At 42.7% G+C, this 24097-nt stretch overlaps 1 protein-coding gene across 2 annotated transcripts in view; it reads right to left on the bottom strand.

Moving 5' to 3' along the window:
* The window catches only part of smad4b (SMAD family member 4b), a 119428-nt gene extending 104743 nt beyond the window's left edge, over positions 1–14685 (bottom strand). For both annotated transcript variants that reach the window (XM_070867501.1, XM_070867502.1), the window contains exon 1: positions 14438–14685. The gene's annotated coding sequence lies outside the window, so the exon portion shown is untranslated. The remainder of the gene's footprint in view (positions 1–14437) is intronic.
* Positions 14686–24097: the final 9412 nt, after the last annotated feature.

Here is a 24097-nt window from a genome sequence, read left to right as displayed (position 1 = left end):
TATGTATTAATTCTTTAAATACTAGCCATCGCTTGTCTACTCACCTAACTTTTAATGTAGTTTCCCAATCTACCTTCACCAATTCGCCCCTCATACCTACGTCACTCTACCCTATAGGCCCCTTTACTACAAAGGTAATTAATTAACCCTTTCTCATTGCACAATACTAGATCTAAAATGTTCCATAGTTGGTTCCTCAACATACTGACCCAGAAAAATATCTTGTATACATTCCATTAACTCGTCCTCCCCACCATTACTGCAAATTTGGTTTGCCCAGTCTATATGTAGATTAAAGTTCCTTATGATTACTGTATTACCTTTGTTACATGCACCTCTAATTTCCTGATTTTTACTCTGCCTACATTACAATTACTGTTTGGGGGCCTATAAACAACGCCCACCAATGTTTTCTGCCCCTTGCTGATTCTGAGCTCCACCCAAACATGATTTTCTGAGCTAAGATCCTTTCTCTCTACTGTTTTTAACCCATCCTTTATTATCAGGACTACCCCTCCTCCTTTTCCATTTTGCCTATCTCTTCTAGAAGTTAAATATCCTGGAATATTTAGTTCCCAACCCTAGTCACTTTGCAACCACGTCTCCGTAATGGTTAATAAATAGATATTAATATAGATATTAAGATAGATATTAATTTCTATCTGCGCAATTAATTCATCTATTTTGTTGCGAATGCTTCGCACATTCAGATATAGCGCCTTTAGCTTTGACTTTTTTTCTATTTTTCCCTGATGCCATCTTAATCACTGATGCCCTATTACCTTTGTTACTTTCTCTGTCCCTCTTGACCCACTTTGCTTACTTTTACCCAAAACTCTGCTCTGCTTTAGAGCCTTGATATTTCCCTTCCCATTATCCAGGGCCCCAAATACTCCTTCCAGGTGAAACAGCGATTTACTTGTACTTCTTTCAATTTAGTATACTGTATTCACCGCTCACAATGTGGTCTCCTCTACATTGGGGAGACCGAGCGTAGATTGGGTGACCACTTTGCTGAACACCTCCGTTCAGTCCGTAAGTGTGACCCTGAGCTTCCGGTCGCCTGTCATTTTAATTCTCCACTCCACTCCGATATCTCTGTCCTCGGACTCCTCCATTGTTCCAATGAAGCTCAAGGAACAGCACCTCATCTTTCGTTTAGGCACTTTACAGCCTTCTGGACTCAGCATCGAGTTCAACAATTTCAGAGCTTAACCTCTGGCCATCTTCGGCCCCCCCCCCCCCCCCCCACCACATTTTATGTTTTTTTCTTCTCTTTGTCTATAATGGCAGCTGGTCATTACTATGCCATTCACACCCTATCCAGATTAACCTTTTTCTAACCTCTATCATTACCATTTCAATTCGGCCCATCAGCCCTTTTGACCCTCTAATCTCTCCTGCCTTCCACCCCTTTTGTTCTTTCTTCCCCTTTCAGTGCTTAAAAATGTGCTCTTTACGAACATTTGGCAGTTCTGATGAATGGTCATCGACCCGAAACGTTAACTGTTTTTCTCTCCACAGATGCTGCCTGACGCACTGAGATTTCCAGCATTCTCTGTTTTTATTTCAGATTCCAGCATCCACAGTATTTTGCTTTTGTATTTGTTTTGTCTTGATATTTCCCTTGCAGCTTTTAAATTTAATCTCTTCCTGAATCCAAGTTTACTGATACAAAGTTAGGTGGGAATGTAAGCTGTGAGGAGGACTCAGAGGCTGCAGAGAGATATAGACAGGTTGGTGGAGTGGGCAAGAACATGGCAAATGGAATACAATGTGGGGAAGTGTGAAGTTATCCACTATTTTTCCTACCAAAGAGAATATTTTTTGAATGGTGAGAGACTGGGAAATGTTTGCATTGAGAGGGACCTAGATGACCTTGTACATGAATCACAGAAAGTTATCATGCAGGTACAGCAAGCAAATATGAAAGCAAATGGTATGTTAGCTTTTGTTACAAAGGGATTAGAGTACAAGAGTAAAGAAGTCTTACTACAATTATACAGGGCATTGGTGAGACCAGTCTTGGAGTCCTGTGTACAGTTCTGGTCTGCTTATCCAAGGAAAGGCATACCTTGCCTTAGAGAGTGCAACAAAGGTTCACTAGACTGGTTCCTGGGATGAGGGGATTGCCCTATGAGGAGAGATTGAGTAGACTAGGCCTATATTCCCTAGAGTTTTGGTGTTCTAATTGAAACTTAAAATTCTTAAGGGGCTTGACGGGGTTAATAATAAGAAAATGTTTTCCCTGGCTGGGGAATCTAGAATACAGGGTCACAGTCTCAGAATAATGGGTCGGCCATTTAGGACGGAGATGAGGAGAAATTTCTTCACTTACGGGGTTGTGAATCTTTGGAATTCTCTACCCGAGAGAGGTGTGGACGGTCCGTCATTGATTATATTCAAGACGGAGGTCGATAAATTTTTGGATAACGAAATTAAGAGAATAGTGTGGTTAAGTGGAGTTGCAAATCTTGAGTGACAGAGCAGGCTCAAAGGGCCAAATGTCCTATTCCAGTTCCTATTTCTTATGTTCTTATTACACTATGCCCTGAAATAATGCGCAAAAACTCCTAAAAAAACCTCAAATGCTGAAAATCTAAAAACAGAAAATGTCAGATCATCATAGCAGGTCAAACACCCAATACAAAAGCAACATATTGCTGGAAATCTGACATAGAATCATACAATGGTTGCAGCACAGAAGGCGGCCATTCGGCCCATCGAGGTGATAATGAGACAAGTACATAAACAAAAGATAGGCCCAGAGGAGGTGTGAATGGGAGCATTGGTTACGCTCTAAAGTTGTTACGGTCAGAAAGGCTGTAAAGTGCCTAGTAGAAAGATAATTTGCTGTTCCTAGAGCTTACATTGAGAGTCATTGAACAGTGTCAGAGGCCAAGCATAGAGAGGTCAGAGTGGGAATGGGTTGGCAAATTAAAATGTCAACGTTTGACAATGGGTTACAAATGAGCCTGTGCAAGGATGGCGTACCAGAGCATGCAGCAGGAGTACCTGCAGATCCCGTTGGTCATCCGGGCCTACACCACCGCCTGCGTGCTTACCACCATCACCGTGGTCGGGAGTACAAGAGCTGGAGCACCGGGCCCCTGCAACATCGTGAGCCACCCCAACCTGCGAGAGGACACCACTGCAGGTTGGGAGGATAAAGAGCTGGAGCATGCCACTACAACTTCCAGCACGAGTCATCCCAAGTGTGCGACGACTTTGAGGTGGGCGACTGGGTGACATCATCAAGGCCCAGGTCGCTGGTTAGAGCATGGGCTGGAACATCGGCAAGGCCCAGGTACAGCGGAGGAGCGGGAAGGTCGCAGCGGAGGTGCAGCAAATGAGGGTACGCAGCCTAGAAGAGCCGAGGGCCCAGGGGCAGCATGGGCCAGCCCACAGTGTGATTTGTGTGCATACTAGGTCCGTGCAGCAGAGCAGGTCTCCAGTCGTCCTGGTTAACCCTTGCCACTGAATAAAGGCACGTTGTACAATAAGAACTGTTTTATTTATTTTGCACATTGGATTTATGGGTACATGTAAAAAATGACAATCTTAGAAAAAAAATGTAGCTTTTATTCAATATTAAATGTTAAAAAAAAATTAAATCTCTTTTTCTAATCCAACTTTTTGATCAGTTCTCTTTTTCTATTCCTTAACATGAGTTCTTGTCCTTGATCCATAAAACAGATAAAATCATTGGTTTCTGTGTCAGCTAAATACAAACACTGTGCTCTCTAGATTTCCCTTCACCTTTAAAAGGTTGAGAAGATCATAGCTACCCAACTCTGTTTAACAATCTTGTTTGAATCACGTCACTTTTGTTGCTGGTCAAAGTTAGCATTGATATTTTGTGTGACCGTCACCATGGCACATTATCCCTCCTAGCTCTCCATATCGCCTTCAATATGGTCGATCGCTCCATCCTCCACGGTCCACTTTCGTGGCACCATCCCCTTCATGCTTTGATTCTTACTTATCCCAACACGGCCAACACATTTCCTTCAATGGCTTCTCATCTCAAGCCACACAGTCCCTTTAGGCACGCACCGATTTGGCCCAACCTAATTCCATCCCCTCCCTGGTTGCTCACTCAAGAATGAGACGGCAGTGTTTTCAAACATTCGCCAGTTCTGACGAAGGGTTATCGATCTGAAACATTGACTGTTTTTCTCTCCATAGATGTTGCCTGACCAGCTGAGATTTCCAGCATTTTGTTTTTATTTACTGCAGTGTTGTTTCACTCAACCTGCACCCCACATCTAGTCTTTCACCAAGACTGACTACTTCTACCTAATCGCTACTGCTGTTGAAACTTCATCACTGTCGGTTATCTCCACGATTAACTGCTCTGAGGCTCACCTCACCTTCACTCAACAAACCCCACCTCCTCCAGAACACCATCATCCACATTATATTCCCACCAATTCACACTCTCCCATCCATCTATCCTCGTCAATCTTCACTGGATCCCATTACCAAGCATTCAAAATTCTCATCCCAGTTTACAAATCCCTCCCAAATCTTGCTCCATCCCTCACTACAACTTCCTCCAGCCCCAAAATACGTCATTGGCTGTAAAGTGCTTTGGGATGTCCTGAGGTTGTGAAACTCAGTATATAAATGAAAGTTTTTCTTTTTTTAATATATCACGTCATGCATCTTCTGAATTTGGTACTCATGTAGCCACTTCTCTGCTGCTTAATTGGTGGCACAGCCTTTAAGCATTACACACTATGGGGTATGTAGAAAGTTATAACAGCAAAGTCAAATCCAAAGAGGTTGGTTGCTTTACATGAGTCATATACCGGCCCCAGCAAATTTTTCTAATATTAATTCATTCTTCCCACATAATTCAATTTTTTGTTAAAGAAAAGTTGTAATAGGAACATTGATCTGAATAAAAAAATAGCAAGGAAAAATGACGAGCGTTACTAATCCATAGTATACTTTTGCCACCATAAATTAAAATATCTGAAAAATTCAAGAGAAAGTGTGCAGTGCACAGATGTGTGTACCTTCCTTCCCAGGTTAGATGCTTGCTTGTGAGATTGCAAATGTCCCTGGTATATTTTATTTTGCATTAGCTTTAAACATTAAAATATGTTTTAATCACTTTCTTGCAAAATGGTCTAATATTACTTTTATTTACCTTATTTGAAGACCAAAAGTCTGCTTAAAATAAAAGCACTGGACAAAATTCTCATTAGTTAGAAATCAGCCCCCTCCCTAAATTGTTTTTCCAAGACACAAATAAATATACGTATCCTTGGGACTAGATCGGGTACATATTTTTTGTGCTATAATCTACTCATTATATGGCATATCATAATCAAGAGTAGTGTCAAATATGGAAGAGTCACAAGACCCGTAAACATTCGGAGTATAATAAGATACTACATAGATTCAGAGCTCAAGCCAATTTATCCTTTTCTGATCGGTATAACTTCACATTTGCACGCTCTCTAGTGCCTCCATAATCCTTTTTCTAATATGGCGACCAGAATTGTACACAGTACATAAAGGTGAACTTCATAAGTTCCATAAATAAATTTATAGATCTATCACTGTTCAATCAACAAAACTGCAACTAAAGAGCAAAAATTAATTCCGAGAATTTAAAATCACATTTGGACTTCAACTTGCATTTTATCACACCTAGAAAGTATGAAAAAGTCCCAAGGCGCTTCACAGAAGTGTAATCGCATCGACACCAAACCAAAAGGAGGAAATATATTAGGAGGGATGACTAAAAGAGGTACGTTTTAAGGAGGAACGTAAAGGATGTGGTCAAATCTCCAGAGTGGGATAGATTTCCAAGTAATTTGAGACATGACACAAACTAAATGTAGCACGCTGAAGGGGAATAGGTGGACTGGACCCATTGTTCCCCAAGCTTTCAACCACTTGTGGTTTCTTTACCTCATGTCTGATCTGTTGCAGTCAAATGGATAGAGATTGATGGCCATGATTAGTCAACAACTCGATTATCATTGCATCATGTGACTACCAGGATGACTTGGGCAGGGGGGGCCACGCTGTGTGGCAGGGTCATGTTGGTGGAGGACCTTTGTCTTACGGATGTTTAGTACATGGCCTATGCTTTTGTACACCTCGGTGAAGATGTTGACAATGGTTTTGAGTTTGGCCTCTGAATGTGCGAAGATGCAAGCACCGTCCGCGCACTGTAGTTTGATGATAGAGGATGGGACGACATTGGAAGGTTGAACAGGTTTCCCATTGGTTCTATAGTTTAGTCCCATTCCAGCGGGGAGCTTGTTGAGAGCCAAGATGGAGAGTGGAAGCAAGTCTTCCTCGATATCAAGGGACTGCCTATGATGAGTAGGCGAACTAGCTGGACTTAGGAATTGCTAGATGAAAAAAGACCAATGTTCCTATGAAATTAGTCCTACTATTTGCCTTTCGCTACTTTGAACTTGTGTTCCTTTGTCCTATTTTCACAATTTAATCTGTAGTAATTTTCTGAAATTACCTTTTTCATACTGTTTGCTAACTTACCTCTATAAAATAACCTTTCAAATGCCTCCTTTCAAGGCTTAAAAGCTCAGTTTTTCTCAAACCACGATAGTAAGGACCAACTTTAAGCATTACCTCAATATCTCCCTTGTGTATCAGTCACCAGAACCAGGCACAGCACCATTCAAGCTATGGTATGTGGATGCACATTTGAAACAAACAGTTTATACCCCACTCAACACTCCTCGCTCCCCAAGATAATTCTTCTCATACCCAAAATTTTCTACCCATCAATAAAATAATCTATTTTGATAGAGATCTGAAATCTTATTTATCCTACAAGCAATTCGATCCATAAATCCCTCACTGATGCATTTCTCTCTAGTATTGAATCAGTGATTAGCTCCAATTTCTCCATTCCCTCTGGCAAGAAATTACATCAACAATAACTTGCATTAATGCAGTAAAATTAAGTTTTTTGGGCTGCAGTATATTTATCACAACAATAACTTGCATTTATATAGCAGCTTTGATGCAATAAATCATCCTAAGGCGCTTCACAGGAGCGTTATCAGACAAATTTTGACATCAAGTCACAAAGATATTAGCTGGAAATCTCAGCGGGTCAGGCAGCATCTGTGGAGAGAAACAATTAATGTTTCGGGTCGATGACCCTTCATTAGAACTAGTTTCTCTCTACAGATGCTGCCAGATCCGCTGAGATTTCCAGCATTTTCTGTTTTTATTTCAGATTCCAGCATCCACAGTATTCTGCTTTTGTACAAAGGCTTTAAGGAGCGTCTTAAAAGGAGGACAGGTAGAGGCACGGAGAAGTTTAGGGGGAAATTCCAGAGCTTCAGGTCTGGGAAGCTGAAGACACAGCCGGCAATAGAAAATTGATAAAAAATGAGGATGCACAAGAGGCAAGAATTAAGAGGTAGAAAGGGGTGACGCAATGGAGGGATTTGAACACAAAGATGAGAATTTTAAAATCAAAGTGTTGCTGGACTGGGAGTTAATGTAGGTCAGTGAGCACTTCCATTCCAAATTCCAACACTTTAGCAACAGCAGCCTATCCACAAGTAATGAAAACTTGTTTCAGATAAAATTTGTGATGCTTCCAAGTTACAACGAGTAAGTAAACAGTATACATGAAATGAATGTTTTGTATGCCGTTTAGCTCCTGAAACGGTTTAGAATTTACATTAAAAAAAATAAGTTCTAGACAAGATTAAACCATTTTGTTCGGAGCAGAAAATTACACATTATAGTCAAGTCGTGTTTTTTCCGTGATTTGCTGAACCAAAGGTCTGGAGATCTAAATATTTTCTGATAACCAGTTTCCATTATAAATGTATTGGATAATCTTAGATCCTTGCACTGAATGCAAACCAACGATATATCATTAGCTTCTATGTAACTTCAGTTGGTAGCACCATCGCCTCTGACTCAGAAGATCGCGGGTTCAAGTCCCACTCCAGAGACTTGAGCACATGATATTCCAGTGCAGTACGGAGGGAGTGCTGCACAGTCGAAGGCGCCGTCCTTTGGATGGGGCTGTAAACCGAGGCCCCGTCTGCTCTCTCAAGTGGATGTAAAAGATCCTATGACACTATTTCAAAGAGTAGGGGAGTTATCCCCAGTGTCCTGGCCAATAGTTATCCCTCAATCAACATCACTAAAAACAGATTATCTGGTCACTATCACATCGCTGTTTGTGGGAACTTGCTGTGCACACCTTGGCTGCCGTGTTTCCTACATTACAACAGTAACTACACTTAAAAATTACTTAATTAATTCAAAAGCGTTTTGGGACATCCCGAGGTTGTGAAAGGCAATATATAAATGCAATCCTCTGTTAATCTGATCTGTTGCAATGTAATATTTTTTCATCCAGATATCCTGCATATTCCTGTATTGGGGATGCAAATCTCTGAATGCCGAGTTCAAATCAACGTTTTATTTTAAGCTGGTGATTGTTGAAAATATAATTAATAGGCCTACTTAAAAAATCATCAGCTAATACTTCATCCCACCATGGGTCCTCTGACTTTAACTTTGGATTCTCCTTAATTGTCTTCTCCCTATCCTGTTTACAACCAGGACACTTGGCAAAGTAGTCATCATCATCATCATCATAGGCAGTCCCTAGAAAATCGCGCCAACCCGCTTCTCGATCTTCCTCGCTGCAATGCTCCACTTCACACTCAACAAGCTCCCCGCTGAAGTGGAACCAAACTACAGAACCAGTGGGAACCTGTTCAACCTTCGCCATCTCCAGGCCAGATCCAAAACCATCCCATCCTCCGTCGTCTCATCGCCAAAAGCATGCAGAAAGCAAGCGCAGGCAGTGGAAGGAGAGTGCAGCAAACCAGTCTCTCCAACCCTTTCCTTCAACGACTGTCTGTCCCACCTGTGAAAGACGAGATATCATTTGCATTCACAATACAGGAATAATTCCCGTATTGGACTGTTCAGTCCACCTAAGAACTCACTTTTAGAGTAGAAGCAAGTCTTCCTCAATTTCGAGGGACTGCCTATAATGATGATGATCTGCATGCTCTCGGCAACGAAATTCGAGGTATTCAGTGCCCTCCCGGATGCTCTTCCTCCACTTAGGGCGGTCTTTGGCCAAGGACTCCCAGGTGTCAGTGGAGATGTGACACTTTATCAAGGAGGCTTTGAGGGTGTCCTTGAAACATTTCCTCTGCCCACCTGGGGCTCGCTTGCCATGTAGAGCGCTTGCTTTGGGAGCCTTATGTCGGGCATGCAGACAATGTGGCCCAACGGAGTTGGTCGAGTGTGGTCAGTGCTTCGATGCTGCAGATGTTGGCCTGATCGAGAACACAGATGTTGTTGCGTCTGTCCTCACAGGGGATTTGCAGGATCTTGCGGAGATGTCGTTGGTGGTATTTCTCCAGCGATTTGAGGTGTCTACTGTATATGGTCCACATCTCTTAGCCATACAGGAGGGTGGGTATCACTACAGCCCTGTAGACTATAAGCTTGGTGCCAGATTTGAAGGCCTGATCTTCGAACACTCTTCCTCAGACAGTAGAAGGCTGCGCTGGCGCACTGGAGGGAATGTTGAACCTCGTCGTCGATGTCTGCCCTTGCTGTAGATAGTGATGAGGATAGTTATAGGCTTCAGGATGGCGAAATGGGAAATATCATGACAGATGGAGTTCAATGCGGAGAAGTGTGAAGTGATACATTTTGGGGGGAATGTGGAAAGACAGTACATTATAAATAGATAAGCAGAGAGACCTTGGTGTCCATATATACAAATCCTTAAAAGTGGTGAGTTGATTAAAAAGCATATGGGTTACTCGGAATAGAATATAAAAGCAAATTGATGATGATAGAACTTTATAAATTACTGGTTAGGCCTCAATTGGAGTATTGTGGACAATTCTAGGCACCACACTTCAGGAAAGATGTAAAGGCCTTAGAAAGGGAACAGAGGAGGTTTACCAGGATGTTACCAGGGATGAGGGACTTTAGTTATGAGGAGAGGTTGGAAAAGTTAGGGCTGTTCCCCTTGCAACAGAGAAGGTTAACGAGGTGGCCTAGAGGTTTTCAAGATGATGAGAGGTTTTGATAGAGTCAAGAGAGAAAAACTATTCCCTTTGGCGAGTGTGTCATTAATCAGAGGCCATAGATTTAAAATCACTGGCAAAAGATCTACAGGGGAGATGGGAGTTTTTTTTCCTCCACAGTTGTCAGGATCTGGAACACTAACTGAAAAGGTGGCGGAAGCTGATTCCATAAATAATTTTTAAAAAGTGAGTTGGATGGGTATTTGAGGATGAGGGAATTACAGGGTTACGGACAAAAAGCAGGGATGTGGTACTAAGCACGACTGCTCTTTCAAAGTGCCAGCACAGGCACGATGGGCCGAATGGTCTCCTGCGCTGCAAGTTTCTACGATTCTATATCAATCTGAGAATAGCCTAATCTTTTCCATTACCGTGTATTGACCTGAACTTTTTCTGTCTCTATTCACTGCCCAACAAAACCCAACCCAATTACTGCTATCACTCCTTTTTTTCTTCCTACTTAACCCCTCATGCCCGGTCACCTCCCCTTCCATCACCCATGTCGTGCCATGTTTTCATTTCTTCCCTCAGGTACAAATCCCTAACCCCACACACTAATCCTCTGCCGTCATCCCAGGCTGGAATCCATAAACTTGAGCTCATCCAAAACGCTGTGGCCCATATCCTAACTTGCATCAAGTCCCATTCTGCCATCATCCTGTGCTCGTTGACCAACATTGGCTCTTGCTCCACCAACACCTCAAATTTACAATTCTCATCCACATATACAAATCCCTTCACAGCCTTGCACCTCTATGTCTCTGTAAGCCCCTCCGGCCCGACAACCCTCAGAACTCTGTATTCCTCCAACTCTGGTTTCTTACACACAATCCCCCACCACCACTCACTCCCCACCCACTATCTCCTTCTTTGGCTTGCTGTCAATTTTTGTTTGATTACAAACGAACTAACAAACATTTATATAGTTCACAACCTCAGGACATCCCAAAGCACTTTACAGCAAATGAAGTATATTTGAACTGTAGCTACTGTTGTAATGCAGAAAATGCAACAGCCAATTATCACACAGCAAGGTCCCACAAACAGCAATGAGATAATGACCAGATAACCTACTTTTTTTTTAGTAATGTTGGTTGAGGGATACAAATTAGCCATGACGCTGGGAGAAGTCCCCTGCTCTTCTTCAAATAGTGCAATAGGATCTTTTAGATCCACCGGAGTGGGCAGACGGGGCCTTGGTTTAACGTCTTGTGTGAAAGACGGAAGGTCCTGGTGTCATTTTTGCTACGTTTAAAAAAGGTGCTATACAAGTGCAGGTTGTTGTTGTTGTACTTAAAGTAACATTATTTCTACCTTATGATTTGCATTCCTGCATATTGTTACTAAAATGGCTAGTTTAGATTCCAGATTGAGGCCCTGATGCACGGTTTGGTATCTCTACCCACAGGGTATTTTTCAGCTCTACCGACGTCCAACTTTCTTCCAGCATAGAAAGAATATGCAGAGACTTGGCAGAAAGTTTGGTCAGGGAGCACAAGCATTCGAAGAAAGTCTACATATTAGTGCAGTACTCATTGAATTTCCATTGCCTGTTGGATACGCATCTGCTTTGTCTCCTGATTTAATCCGTGATTTTCATCAAAAGGGTATTCATAACATATTTAAATCTACATACTTTTCACACAGCTAAATATAACATCCTGCCAATCTTCTATTGTGCTGTCCAAAATCAAAACATGGGTGAGCAAAAGCTTTCTTCAACTTAACATTTCCAAAACTATTCGGATTCCCATCAAAAAATATTTACCCTAACCCACAAATCCATCCCCCTCCCCACTTGCTCACTCAGGCTGAGCCTAAAGTGCACCAACTCAGTCAGCATAGTCAACCTGCTTGACCTGGAGTGTGGGGTCGCTAACCAACAAAACAGTCTACTTCCATCTCTAACAATCCCACACTCGCCTTTTGGCTAAGATCATGCGTAACTGACCTGACAGGGGAGTAACCACCATAACCCCAAGGTGGTTCTCCCTGGATCAGGAAGGTATATGCTTGCTTTTTTGGAAATAGGAGGTGGGTGGGGTGGCTTGACCCATCCACCTCCACGGAGGTGTGTGGGGGACCTGACCCATCCACCTCCATGGCACGAACCTGGTATTGCAGTACTTCCAGGAACGGTGCAGTGGCTCTAGGCCTTTTGGCTAAGAGCATTGGCGCAGAGTGATCCTTGAATGGGCCCAAGGTGACCTCTGGCGTTTGTGATTTGACAAAGAATTGGAACGATTGGCTACGAATTTCAAAAAAAAACAATCCCACACCTCACCTTATTCCCACTGCAGCCTTTATCCATGCCTTCGTCAGCTCCAGCCTAAACTACTCATCTTACCAGCATCCCAAGTTCAACCATGTCCAAAGCACCAGCTCTTGCGTCATATTCAAGACTAAGTGCCACAGTCTTTCCAGCCACTTAGCAAATCCTAGAAAGTTTACCTTCGGGTTCCAGCCGGCTAGAGAGCCCCCGAGACATTGGGAGCCAACATCACGAGCAGATCTTAACACAGTATCATAACAGCTTTGAGATAGACTCAAAAACAAAATATCTAGATATTACTTGAGACATTAATACAGATTTAGAGGGAAGATCGTACTCAACAAACTTCATAGACTTGGACAGTGCCAACGACAAAGTCCCAATTAAACAAGAAGCCACAGGAATCCAGAGTAGATTATAGGATGGTATCGAAGATTAGTTTTTTAAAAAATGGTAAACTGACTGTTCTCATGAGATGAACATGAAAACTGGGTCAATGCTGTTAATGTACATTGATAACAGACATCAAATCTAACTAAGCTTGCGCTAAAATTGGGAGAGCAGAGAGTACAGAGAAAAATAGTTGTAGATGAATTTAGATAGGATATATAATTGGGCAGAGCAATGACATTCAACCATGATAAACGTAAAGCACCGCACATTGGATTACTAAATGTGCATTGGTGGAAAACAACAAAAAAAATGGGGTCAATTGGCATCGGGAAAACACATGGAAAGCAGAATTGGGAATGCTGATTGGCTTAGCACTTTCGATGGAATAGTTGTTGGAGGCAATGGGAATTCTGAATACAGTACAGATCTACAGAGATTTTGTTCTATTTGGATCCATACACTAATATTGGAGAGTGTGCACAGAAGGGTAAATTGACTGTCCCAAATTAAAGCAGCTTAAACTCTACAGTCTAGAAAGAAGACAGTAAGGATGTTTCAGCGGGTACATTTCTGTGTTTGTGCACTGCGGACCTAAATGTAGATTTTATTACGCTATTTGAAACATTTAATAGTGTAGGAAGGATAAGCACAAAGCATTGCTTTAAATTCAGATAGGATGCAAGATCAGAAGGTTTAATTTAAATCGGTGAAAAGGTTTTAAAGCACCTTGGGTGCTAAAATTTACGGGACTGTTTAAGAGGAGGCTAGATATTATGAAAAGAGCGTGTCCCCCCAGACAGATGAGTTTTGATGGGCTGAACTACCATTTCTCATTATTGTTTTATTACAAACAGTTGGGAAAGTGATTAGCTATTTGCCAAAACACAAAAAATGCTTAATTATGTTGCATACATAACACTAATTTGCATTTTTTAAATAAGATCAATATTTACAACGCAGAGATTATACAACCTTTAAATAAAGAGAAAATGCTGGAAATCTCAGCAGGTCAGGCAGCATCTGTGGAGGAAGCAGATGCTGCCTGGCCTGTTGAGATTTCCAGCATCCGCAGTATTTTGCTTTTGTACAACCTTTAGATAGTCAACATTTTGGATTCAGAGATGCACATGCAGCAAACATAAATGAGCCCTCGACATTTTCTGCACAAAGAATTATTCTTGCTACACAACTCAGTCCAACTATTCAATCTGAAGAGACTTCACTGCAACTAATTAAAAAGCTTGAACGCAGCATTCAAAACCCTTGCTACTTCCCAGCAGCAAGAATCAAACGCTTCAAACGAGGAAGAATTTTTTTTTTTAAATCAAACATGGGATTTTGAAGATCTTTTTAAAATTAGATTGTGTTGAACAGGAAATGCACCCCCCCCCCCCCCCACCCCCCACCCAACACACACACACACTCCTTGGTCTCATGTTTACGGCGCCAAGGCTCCCCATTAAAAAGACCCGAGATGAAGAATAAATAATGTTTGTTTTTTTTTTAAATCGCAATAGTGCTTCACAGTTAACGTGCATGCAGAGATTTGTTTTAAAGAAAAGTACATGCAGGCTTGAGGGATTTAAAAAAAAAATGAAGTGGCTCGGGGCCTAATCTGGGCCTCGGGACCCCCGCCTCCCCTCCCCGGAGCTCAGCGGAAAGTTTTCCGGGCCGCAGCGGCCCCGCTTACCCTCGATCTTTTCCCAGCTGCAAAGGGAGGGAGGGAGGAGAGTGTGTGTGGAGAGGTAGCTGTCGGCTGGTGGGGGGCCGGGGGGGGGGGCGGGTTTATCTCCCCGCACCCCTGGAATCTGCAGGCCACATCGGAGCGCGGGTTTCGGGCCCGGCCGGCTGTGGTTGTTTTCTCCCTCCCTCGCTCGCTCACACTCGCTGCTTCGGGCCCCGTCACACAACCTTTTTTTTTTTAAGGACGCAACATGGCGGCTGAGCAGACGCATGCGCCGTGGTGCTGTCTACACTGGGGAGAGAGGGAGGCCTAGCTGAGAATATGAATCTTTCACTGCAGCATGTGGCTGCTACTTGTAAACAGCCCCGAATGCTTCCGCACCGTAAAAGCAACACCCCCCCCATCCCCATATTATCGACTCAACAACTTGTATTCACCAAAGCCAACATTCTGCGGATGTTGGAATCTACAATAAAAACAACAGGTCACGCAGCATCTGTGGAGAGAGAGAGAAACACCGAGTTAACGTTTCGGGTCTGCGACCCTTCGTAACTTGTATTTATATAGCGCCTTTAACGTAGCAAAACGCCCCAAGGCACTTCACAGGAGCGTTACAGAACAAAAAGGAAATTGACACCGACCCACCCAAGGAAAAATTAGGGCAGATGACCAAAATCAGGGTTAAAGGAGCGTCCGATTAGAGAGGCGGAAAAGTTTAGGCAGGGAATTCCAGAACTTAGGGACATTAAACCGAGGCCCCGTCTGCTCTCGCAGGTGGACGTAAAAGAACCCAAAGCACTATTTTGAAGAGCAGGGGAGTTGTCCCCGGTGTCCTGGACAATAGTTATCCCTCAATCAACATAAAAACAAATTATCTGGTCATTTTCACATTGCTGTTTGTGGGAGCTTGCTGAGCGCAAATTGGCTGCCACATTTCCTACATTAAAACAGTGACTACACTTCAAAACATTACTTCATTGGCTGTAAAGCGCTAGGGACATCTGGTGGTTGCAAAAGGCGCGATATAAATGCAAGTCTTTCTAGGCAACAGCTCAAGAGAAGGTTGTGGGGCTGGAGAGATTAGAGATAGGGGAGGATGAGGCCATGGAGGGATTTGAAAACAAGGATGAGAATTTTGAAATCAAAACTGCATATGTTCTCATCCATATGCACTAGCTATACTGATCCCATTGTTCTTAGTAAATTATTGGAGAGGGTGCAGAGAAGATTTACCAGGATGATACCAGAAATGTGAGAGTATATACATCAAGAAAGGATGAACAGGCTGGATCTCTTCTCTTGAAAAAAGGCTGAGGGGAGACCTCAAAGAGATCTTTAAAATTATGGAAAGGTTTTGATCAAGTGGAGAGAGAGCGCGAGAGAGAGAGAGAGAGAGAGAGAGAGAATGTGTCCACTTGTGGGGTACAGCATAACTAGAGGCCATCAATATAAGATAGATAGTCACCAAGAAATTCAATAGGGAATTCAGAAGAAACTTCTTTACCCAAAGAGTGGTGAGAATATGGAACTCGCTACCACAGGGAGTGGTTGAAGAAAATAGTATCGATGCATTTAAGGGGAGGCTAGACAAGCCTTCATGGCAAATGAGCCAAGGGTGCACAGAGGAAACATTACAAGGATACCCTCAAAGCCTCCCTGATAAACTGCAGCATCCCCACCAACATCTGGTAGTCCCTGGCCAAAAACCGCCTTGAGTGGAGGAAGTGCATCTGGGAGGGCACTGGGCGCCTAGAGTCTCGTCGCCGAGTGCATGCCGAAAACAAGCGCAGGCAACACGTGGCAAACCTGTCCCACCCTCCCTTACCCTCAACGACTGTCTGTCCCACCTGTGGCAGGGACTATGGCTCTCGTATTGGACTGTTCAGCCACCTTAAAGACTCATTCTAAGAGTAGAAGCAAGTCTTCCTCAATTCCGAGGGACTGCCTATGATGATGATGGCACAGAAACAGGCCATTTGGTCCAACCAGTCCATACCTGCATTTAAGACCCACTCGAGCCTCCTCCCGGCTTTCCTCATCTAAATCTGTCAGCATAATCTTCATATGTTTGTCTCATTCTCATCTCTCTGTGCATAACTGTAATGACTTTAAATATCTTACTGTATCTATATTGCGTTAAGCTCATAATAAAGTAATGCAACTGAGTACTGTAGACAGTGAGTAAGTGTGACCTTAGCTTCTTTAATTAAACTCCAGAGTGTTGATACAGCATGGGAGGCCTGCTTATAGACAGTGCTCCCAAGGGATGCTGGGATCCCTTGGGACTCCAACAGGTAAGCCCTCTAGAGGCAGTATGTTTACAGGTTGCCTAGGATTGCATACATAATATACTGCACTTGTATCTTTTCATTTCATTATCCTCTCTGTAGTGAATTGCCTAAGACTATCTACAATATTCAACTGTGGTCTAACTGAATGTGGTGGTGTCAAAGCTGCAATGGCCATGGATACAACAACAACTAGTATTGATATAGCACCTTTAACGTAGTAAAGCATCCCAAGGCACTTCAAAGGAGTGTTATAAAACAAAATTTTGACAGCCACATAAGGAGAAATTAGGGCAAATTACCAAAAGCTTGGTCAAAGAGGTAGGTTTTAAGGAGCGTCATAAAAGGAGGAAAGTGAGGTAGAGAGATGGAGAGGGAATTGTTTAGGGAGGGAATTCCAGAGCTTAGCGCCTTCGCAGCTGATGGTACGACCACCAATCGTTGCTCAAGAGGCCAGAATTAGAGGAGCGCAGATATTTCAGGGTGGTTGTGGGGCTGGAGGAGATTACAGAGTTTGGGGGGGGGGGGGGTGGTGGGAGGCGAGGCCATGGAGGGACTTTAAGAATCGAGGTGGTGCTTAACTGGGAGTCAATGTAGGTTAGCAAGCACAGGAGTGATGCGTGAATGGGATTTGGTGCGAGTTAAGACGCAGGCAGTAGAGGTGTGGATGACCTTAAGTTTATGTAGGGTAGAACGTAGGAGGCCAGCTAGGAGTACATTGGAATAGTCAAGTCTAGAGGTAACAAAGGCATAGATGAGGGTTTCAGCTACAGATGAGCTGAAGTAGGGGTGATGTTAGAGGTGGAAATGGGCGGTCTTAGTTAGGGTACAGATGTGTGGTTGGAAACTAAATTTCGGGGTCAAATATGACACCCAAGGTTGTGAACAGTTTGGTTCAGTCTCAGACAGAAGTTAGGGAGAGGGATGGAGTCATTGGCTAGGGAAGGGAGTTTGTGGCAGGAACCGAAGACAATTGTTTTGATTTTACCAATATTTAGTTGAACGAAATTTCTGCTCAACTGCTTTTGTAGAGAGCCGGTACAGGCTCGATTGGCCGAATGGCTCTCTTCCGTGCTGTAACCATTTATGATTCTATGATCCAATATTGGATATCGGACAACCAGACTGACAATTTAGAGACACCATGTCTTCCATTCTTCTTTCATCTTCCCAATTTCCCATAGAGATGAAGGAGTCAAATTCCATCGCATTGTCAAAGGGAGAAAAGTATTTTTTCATTGAATTTATTAAAACAAATGTCTCCTTTTGGAGAAACAATATGCCCTTTAGAAAAAATAAATATCAATGATCCAGCAAAATCAGCAGAGATAAATTATCTTTATAGCCCAGAGAACTAAGAGGGCGGGGGGACTTGTGAAGCATTTTTGGTCATTATAAAAGGAGTACTAATCACTGGGGAGGGATCAGACTATTGTGATGCCTATTTTTTTTTTTTTTTTTTTTAAATGGCAACAGAACAGGTACATTATTAATTCAAAACAGTGTAAAATTTGCACATAAAATTCTCAAACTTGAGCATTTTATGTGCAAATAACAAGCTATTAAGCAGTAGTCAGCATGGATTCAGAAGGGAAAAATCCTGCTCAACCAACCTCATCTTTTCCTTTTTGAATCAGGGATCAATATAGATAATTGAGGAGGCTGAAGAAGACAGTGGTTCTAGTAGACAACATTCAATCACCAGAGCAAATAGTTAACAAACTAGATAGAACGCTCACCTCTGAGGTGGTACCGGCGAGACTTGGACAATTCAGCCTCAAACGGAGGCAACTGAGAGTTGATCTTAAAGATATACAAGATAGTAAATGGTATGCAAAAGGTAGATCCAAAAAAATTACTTCATATGAAATGATGAGTGGGCCTAAAGACGCAGATTCATACTAGTAAATGGCGAGTTTTGAACCGATGTCGGCAACATCTTCCCTACAGAGACGGAAGGTAGATCGGAGGAAGTAGGGAGTGTACAAGAGGTCAGAGTTGAGGAACGTAGAGTTCTCAATGCTTAGGCTGGACAAGATTACAGAAGTAATGAGGGGCAAGGCCATCAAGGGATTTGAACACAAGGATGAGAATTTTAAAATTAAAGGGGTTGGTGGAGCAGGAGCCAATGTAGGTCAGCGACCACAAGGATGATGGGTGAACGGGATTTGGATACATGCAGTAGTATTTTGGATGTGCTCATGTTTATGAAGGGTGGAACATGGGAGGCTGGTCAGTAGAACTTTGTATTAATCAAGTCTAGAGGTAACAAAGATATGAATGAGGTTTTCAGCAGCAGATGAGCAGAGACAAGGGCAGAGATAGGCAATATTAGAGGTAGAAGTAGGCGATCTTTGTGAAAAGGAGGATATAGGGTTGGAAGTTCAGCTCAGGGTATCGAGTGCAATGTATCTAATTTTGCTGATGATATAAAGTTAGGTGGGAAAGTAAGCTGTGAAGGAGGATGCAGAGGCTGCAAAGTGATATAGAAAGGTTGACCGAGTGGGCAAGAACATGAGAGAAGGAATATAATGTGGAGAAGTGTGAAGTTATCCATTTTGGTAGGAAAAATCAAAAAGCAGAATATTTTTTGAATGGTGAGACTGAAAAATTTTCATATTCAGAGGGACCTGGGTGTCTTTGTACATGAATCACAGAAAGTTAACATGCAGGTACAGCAAGCATTTAGGAAAGCAAATGGTATGTTAGCCTGTATTACAAAGGGATTGGAGTACAAGAGTAAAGAAGTCCTATTGCAATTATATTGGGCCTTGGCGAGACCACACCTGGAGTACTGTATACAATTTTGGTCTCCTTACCCAAGGAAGGACATACTTGCCTTAGAGGGAGTGCAACAAAGGTTCACTAGACTGATTACTGGGATGCAGGGATTGTCCTATTGGGAGAGATTGAGTGGACTAGGCCTATGTTCCCTAGAGTTTAGAAGAATTAGAAGTGATCTCATTGAAGTGTATAAAACTCTTAAGGGGCCTAACAGGATAGATGATGGGAGGAAGTTTCCCCTGTCTGAGGAGTCTAGAATGAGGGATCACAGTCTCAGAATAAGGGGTTGGCAATTTAGAACTGAGAGGACGAGAAATTTCTTAACTCAAAGGGATATGAATCTTTGAAATTCTCCACCCTAGAGAGCTGTGGATGGTCAGTCGTTGAGTATATTCAAGACAGAGATCGATAGATTTTTGGATACCAAGAGAAGCAAGAGATATGGGAACAATGCAGGAAGGTAGAAGATCAGCCATGATCTTATTAAATGGCAAAGCAGCTCAAAGGGCTGTATGGCCTACTCCATTCCTATTTCTTGCGTTCTTAAATAGGACACTGAGGATGTGAACAGTCTGATTCAGCCTCAGACAGTGGCCAAGGAGGGGGCAGGAGATCAGTGGCTTGGGAATGGAGTTGGTGGCAGGTGGTCAATGACAATGGCCCAGGTATTACTCCCAAAATAACGGTGAGTTTAATGGCGCTCATCATTATAAATGCATAACTCATCAACTTGTGGCAAGGAAGAGCTACCCAGTAAATTTCAAACCATAGTGTCAGAATCATTATAGCACATTCAGCCCATTGAGTCCATGCTAGCTGTCTGTAGAGCAATCCAGTCAGTCCCATTCCCCAGCTCTATCCCCACAGCCCTGCAAGTTTATTTCCCTCACGTGCCTATCCAATTTCCTTTTGAAATCATTGATCGTCTCCACTTCCACCACCCTCGTCGGCAGCGAGTTCCAGGTCATTACCTCTCACTGCGTAAAAACAGTTCTTCCTCACATCCCCCTTGTATCCCTTGCTCAAAACCTTAAATCTGTTTCCCCTAGTCTTTGTACCATCAACTAATGGGAACAGCCTCTCTCAGTCTACCTTATCCAAACCAGTTTTAATCTTGTACATCTCTATCAAATCTCCCCTCAACCTCCTTTGCTCCAAGGAGAATAACCCCAACTGGAGTATAATGTTGGAAAGTATGAGGTCATGCACTTTGGCAGAAAAAAAATCAAAGAGCAAGTTATTATTTAAATGGAGAAAGATTGCAAAGTGCCGCAGCACAGCAGAACCTGGGGGTACTTGTGCATGAAACACAAAGGATAGTATGCAGGGACAGAAAGTGATCAGAAGGGCCAATGGTATCTTGGCCTTTATTGCAAAGGGGACGGAGTATAAAAGCAGGGACATCTTGCTACAGCTATACAAGGTTTTGGTGAGGCCACACCTGGAATACTGCGTGCAGTTTTGGTTTCCATATTTACGAAAGGATATGCTTGCTTTGGAGGCAGTTCAGAGAAGGCTCGCTAGGTTGATTCCGGGAATGAGGGGGTTGACTTATGAGGAAAGATCAAGTAGGTTGGGCCTCTACGCATTGGAATTCAGAAGAATGAGAGGTGATCTTATCGAAATGTATAAGATTATGAGGTGGCTTGAAAAGGTGGATGCAGAGAGGATGTTTCCACTGATAGGGGAGACTAGAACTAGAGAGCATGATCTTAGAATAAGGGGCCACCCATTTAAAACAGAGATGAGGAGACATTTCTTCTCTGAGGGTTGTAAATCTGTGGAATTTGCTGCCTCAGAGCTATGGAAGCTGGGACATTGAATAAATTTAAGACAGAAATAGACAGTTTCTTAAACGATAAGGGGATAAGGGTCATAGGGAGCGAGCGGGGAAGTGGAGCTGAGTCTATGATCAGATCAACGATGATCTTATTGAATGCCGGGGCAGGCTCGAGGGGCCGTATGGCCTACTCCTGTTCCTATTTCTTACGTTCTTATGTCCTCCAACCTAATCTTGTAGCTAAAATCCCTCATCCCTGGAACCATTCTGGTAATCTCCTCTGCACCTTCGCACATCCTTCCTAAAGTATGGTGACCAGAACTGGACGCAATACCCTCGTTGTGGCCTAACCAGTGCTTTATAAAAGTTCAGCATAACTTTCCTGCTTTTGTACTCAATACCTCAATTTATGAAGACCAAGATCCCATATGCTTTGCTAACTACTCTCTCAATATGTCCTGCCATCTTCAAGGATCTATGCATATGAACCCCAGGTCCCTCTGTCCATGCACACTCTAGAAATGCGCCATTAAGTTTATATTGCCTCTCCCTATCCCTTCTGCCAAAATGCATCACTTCACACTTCTCTATTAAATTCCATCTGCCACTTGTCTTCCCATTCTGCTATCTGTGTGCTGTTGTAGTCGATTGGTATCATTTTCACTGTTTGCCACACCTCCAGGTTTGGTTTAACTGGCACATTTTGAAATTTTACTCTGTTTTCCAATATCCAAGTCATTTACATATATTAAAGAAAGCAATGGACCTAGCATTGACTCTTGGGGAACACCACTGTCTGCCATCCTCCAGTCTGAAAAACAACCATTTACCACGACTCACTGGTTTCTGTCCTTAAGCCAATTTCTTATCTATGCGGACACTGACCCTCCTATTCCATGAACCTAAATTTTGTGTGGTACTTTGTCAAACGCTTTCTTAAAATCCATATAAGACAACATCCACTGCATTCCCTTCATCAACCTTCTCTGTTACTTCATCAAAAAATTCAATTAAATTAGTCAAACACGATCTGCCTTTTACAAATCTGTGCTCGCTCTCTTTAATTACTTAAACCATCCAAGTGCCTGTTAATTTTTTCCCTGATTATTGTTTCTAAAATCTTACACATCACTGTAGTTATTCGGATTGTCCTTATACCCTTTCTTGAACAAAGTGTCACATTTGCGACTTCCAATCCCCTGGCATCTCCCCCGTAACTAGGGAAGATTGGAAGATTATAGCAAGCCCTTCCACTATTTCCACCCTCATTTCCCTTAGCAACCTGGGCTGCAAGCCATCCGGACCAGGCGACTTATCCATTCTAAGCATATCCTGCCTTTCCAGTACATCTTGCCTATTAATTTTCATCCCACCTATTACCTCTATCATCTCTGCTTCTACCGATATTTTGTCAGCATCCTCTTCCTTAGTAAACACAGATACAAAGTACTCATGAAGTATTCTAGTCTTGCCCTGCACCTCTAATCGTATGTTGCTTTCTTTGTCCTCAATAGGCCCCACCTCACTTCTTACTACTCGCTTACTATTTACTTGCCGGTAGAAGATGTTAACTGCCATTCTATTCTCATTCTCTGTCAGTCTTATTTTCCTCTTCACTTCCCCTCAAATTATTGTATTTGGCCTGGTTCTCACTTGAAGAATTCACCCAACATGCATCATACACCCACTTTTTTTGTTTCATCATATTTTCTATCTCCCTCCTCATCCAAGGCTTTGATTCCCTTACCTTTCCCTCTTGTTGGAAAGGACCTAGCCTATACCTGAAACATCTCCTCCTTAAAGATTACCCATTGTTCCCTTACAATTTTTCCTGTCATAAGAACACAAGCAATAGGAGCAGGAGTAGGCCATTTGGCCCTTTGAGCCTGCTCCGCCATTCAATGAGATCATGGCCGATCTGATCATGGATTCAGCGCCACTTCCCTGCCCACTCCCTATAACCCTTTACTCTGTTATTGCTCAAAAATCCGTCTATCTCCGCCTTAAATATATTCAGTGACCCAGCCTCCACAGCTCTCGGGGCAGAGAATTCCATAGATTTACAACCCTCTGAGAAAAGAAATTTCTCCTCATCTCAGTTTTAAATGAACGGCCCCTTATACTAAAACTATGGGCTAGACTTTCCACTTCACATCGCCCATCTATCGCCCAAAACAGACCTCTAGCGCCCATTTTGACTAAAAAGTGGAAACTAGGCCCAAAACATCGCTGGAAAAAGAAGTGCCTAAGTTTCCACTTTGATCGCAGATGGGCCCACACAAGGCCCATCCCAAGTTTCGGCACCTAGCATGCACTTCGCTGGGCCGATGCAAGGCCCAAAAGAGTGTTGAGAAATAGTTGCCTTTACTGGGCTAGAGAAGGAAATAGGCACTACGGACACCATTTTAAAGATCGGAGGCAGAGTGGAGGCATAGCTGAATTATTTAGAGAGTTAATCTAAAGATAATTCTACTCAGAATATTGGAACAGGATATATAAAGGGTATATAAAGTAGGTATTATCAAGTTATTTTGGAAATAGGTTTTATATATTGACATTATTTTGGAAATAGCTTTTACATAGCGAAATTATTTACTGATATTGGGACCTATTAAACTGACTGGATACAGCGTAGAGTACAGTGATGAGAGGATAAAGTAGAGAGATTATATTAAATTAGTGAAAGTAATTATTGATAGTGATATGGGGCCTATGCTTTCCCTGCCATTAATTGCAACTGCTCGCACATTGGTTACTGAAAGGATCAATTGAAGAGGTGGCAGAGTAATGCGTAGATGGAGACAAAGACAGTGG

The sequence above is a fragment of the Pristiophorus japonicus genome, chromosome 2, assembly GCF_044704955.1.
Source record: "Pristiophorus japonicus isolate sPriJap1 chromosome 2, sPriJap1.hap1, whole genome shotgun sequence".
NCBI classification, from domain to species: domain Eukaryota; kingdom Metazoa; phylum Chordata; class Chondrichthyes; family Pristiophoridae; genus Pristiophorus; species Pristiophorus japonicus.
The sequence above is the reverse complement of the archived record's forward strand: the minus strand, read 5'-3'. Positions and strand labels throughout refer to the sequence as shown.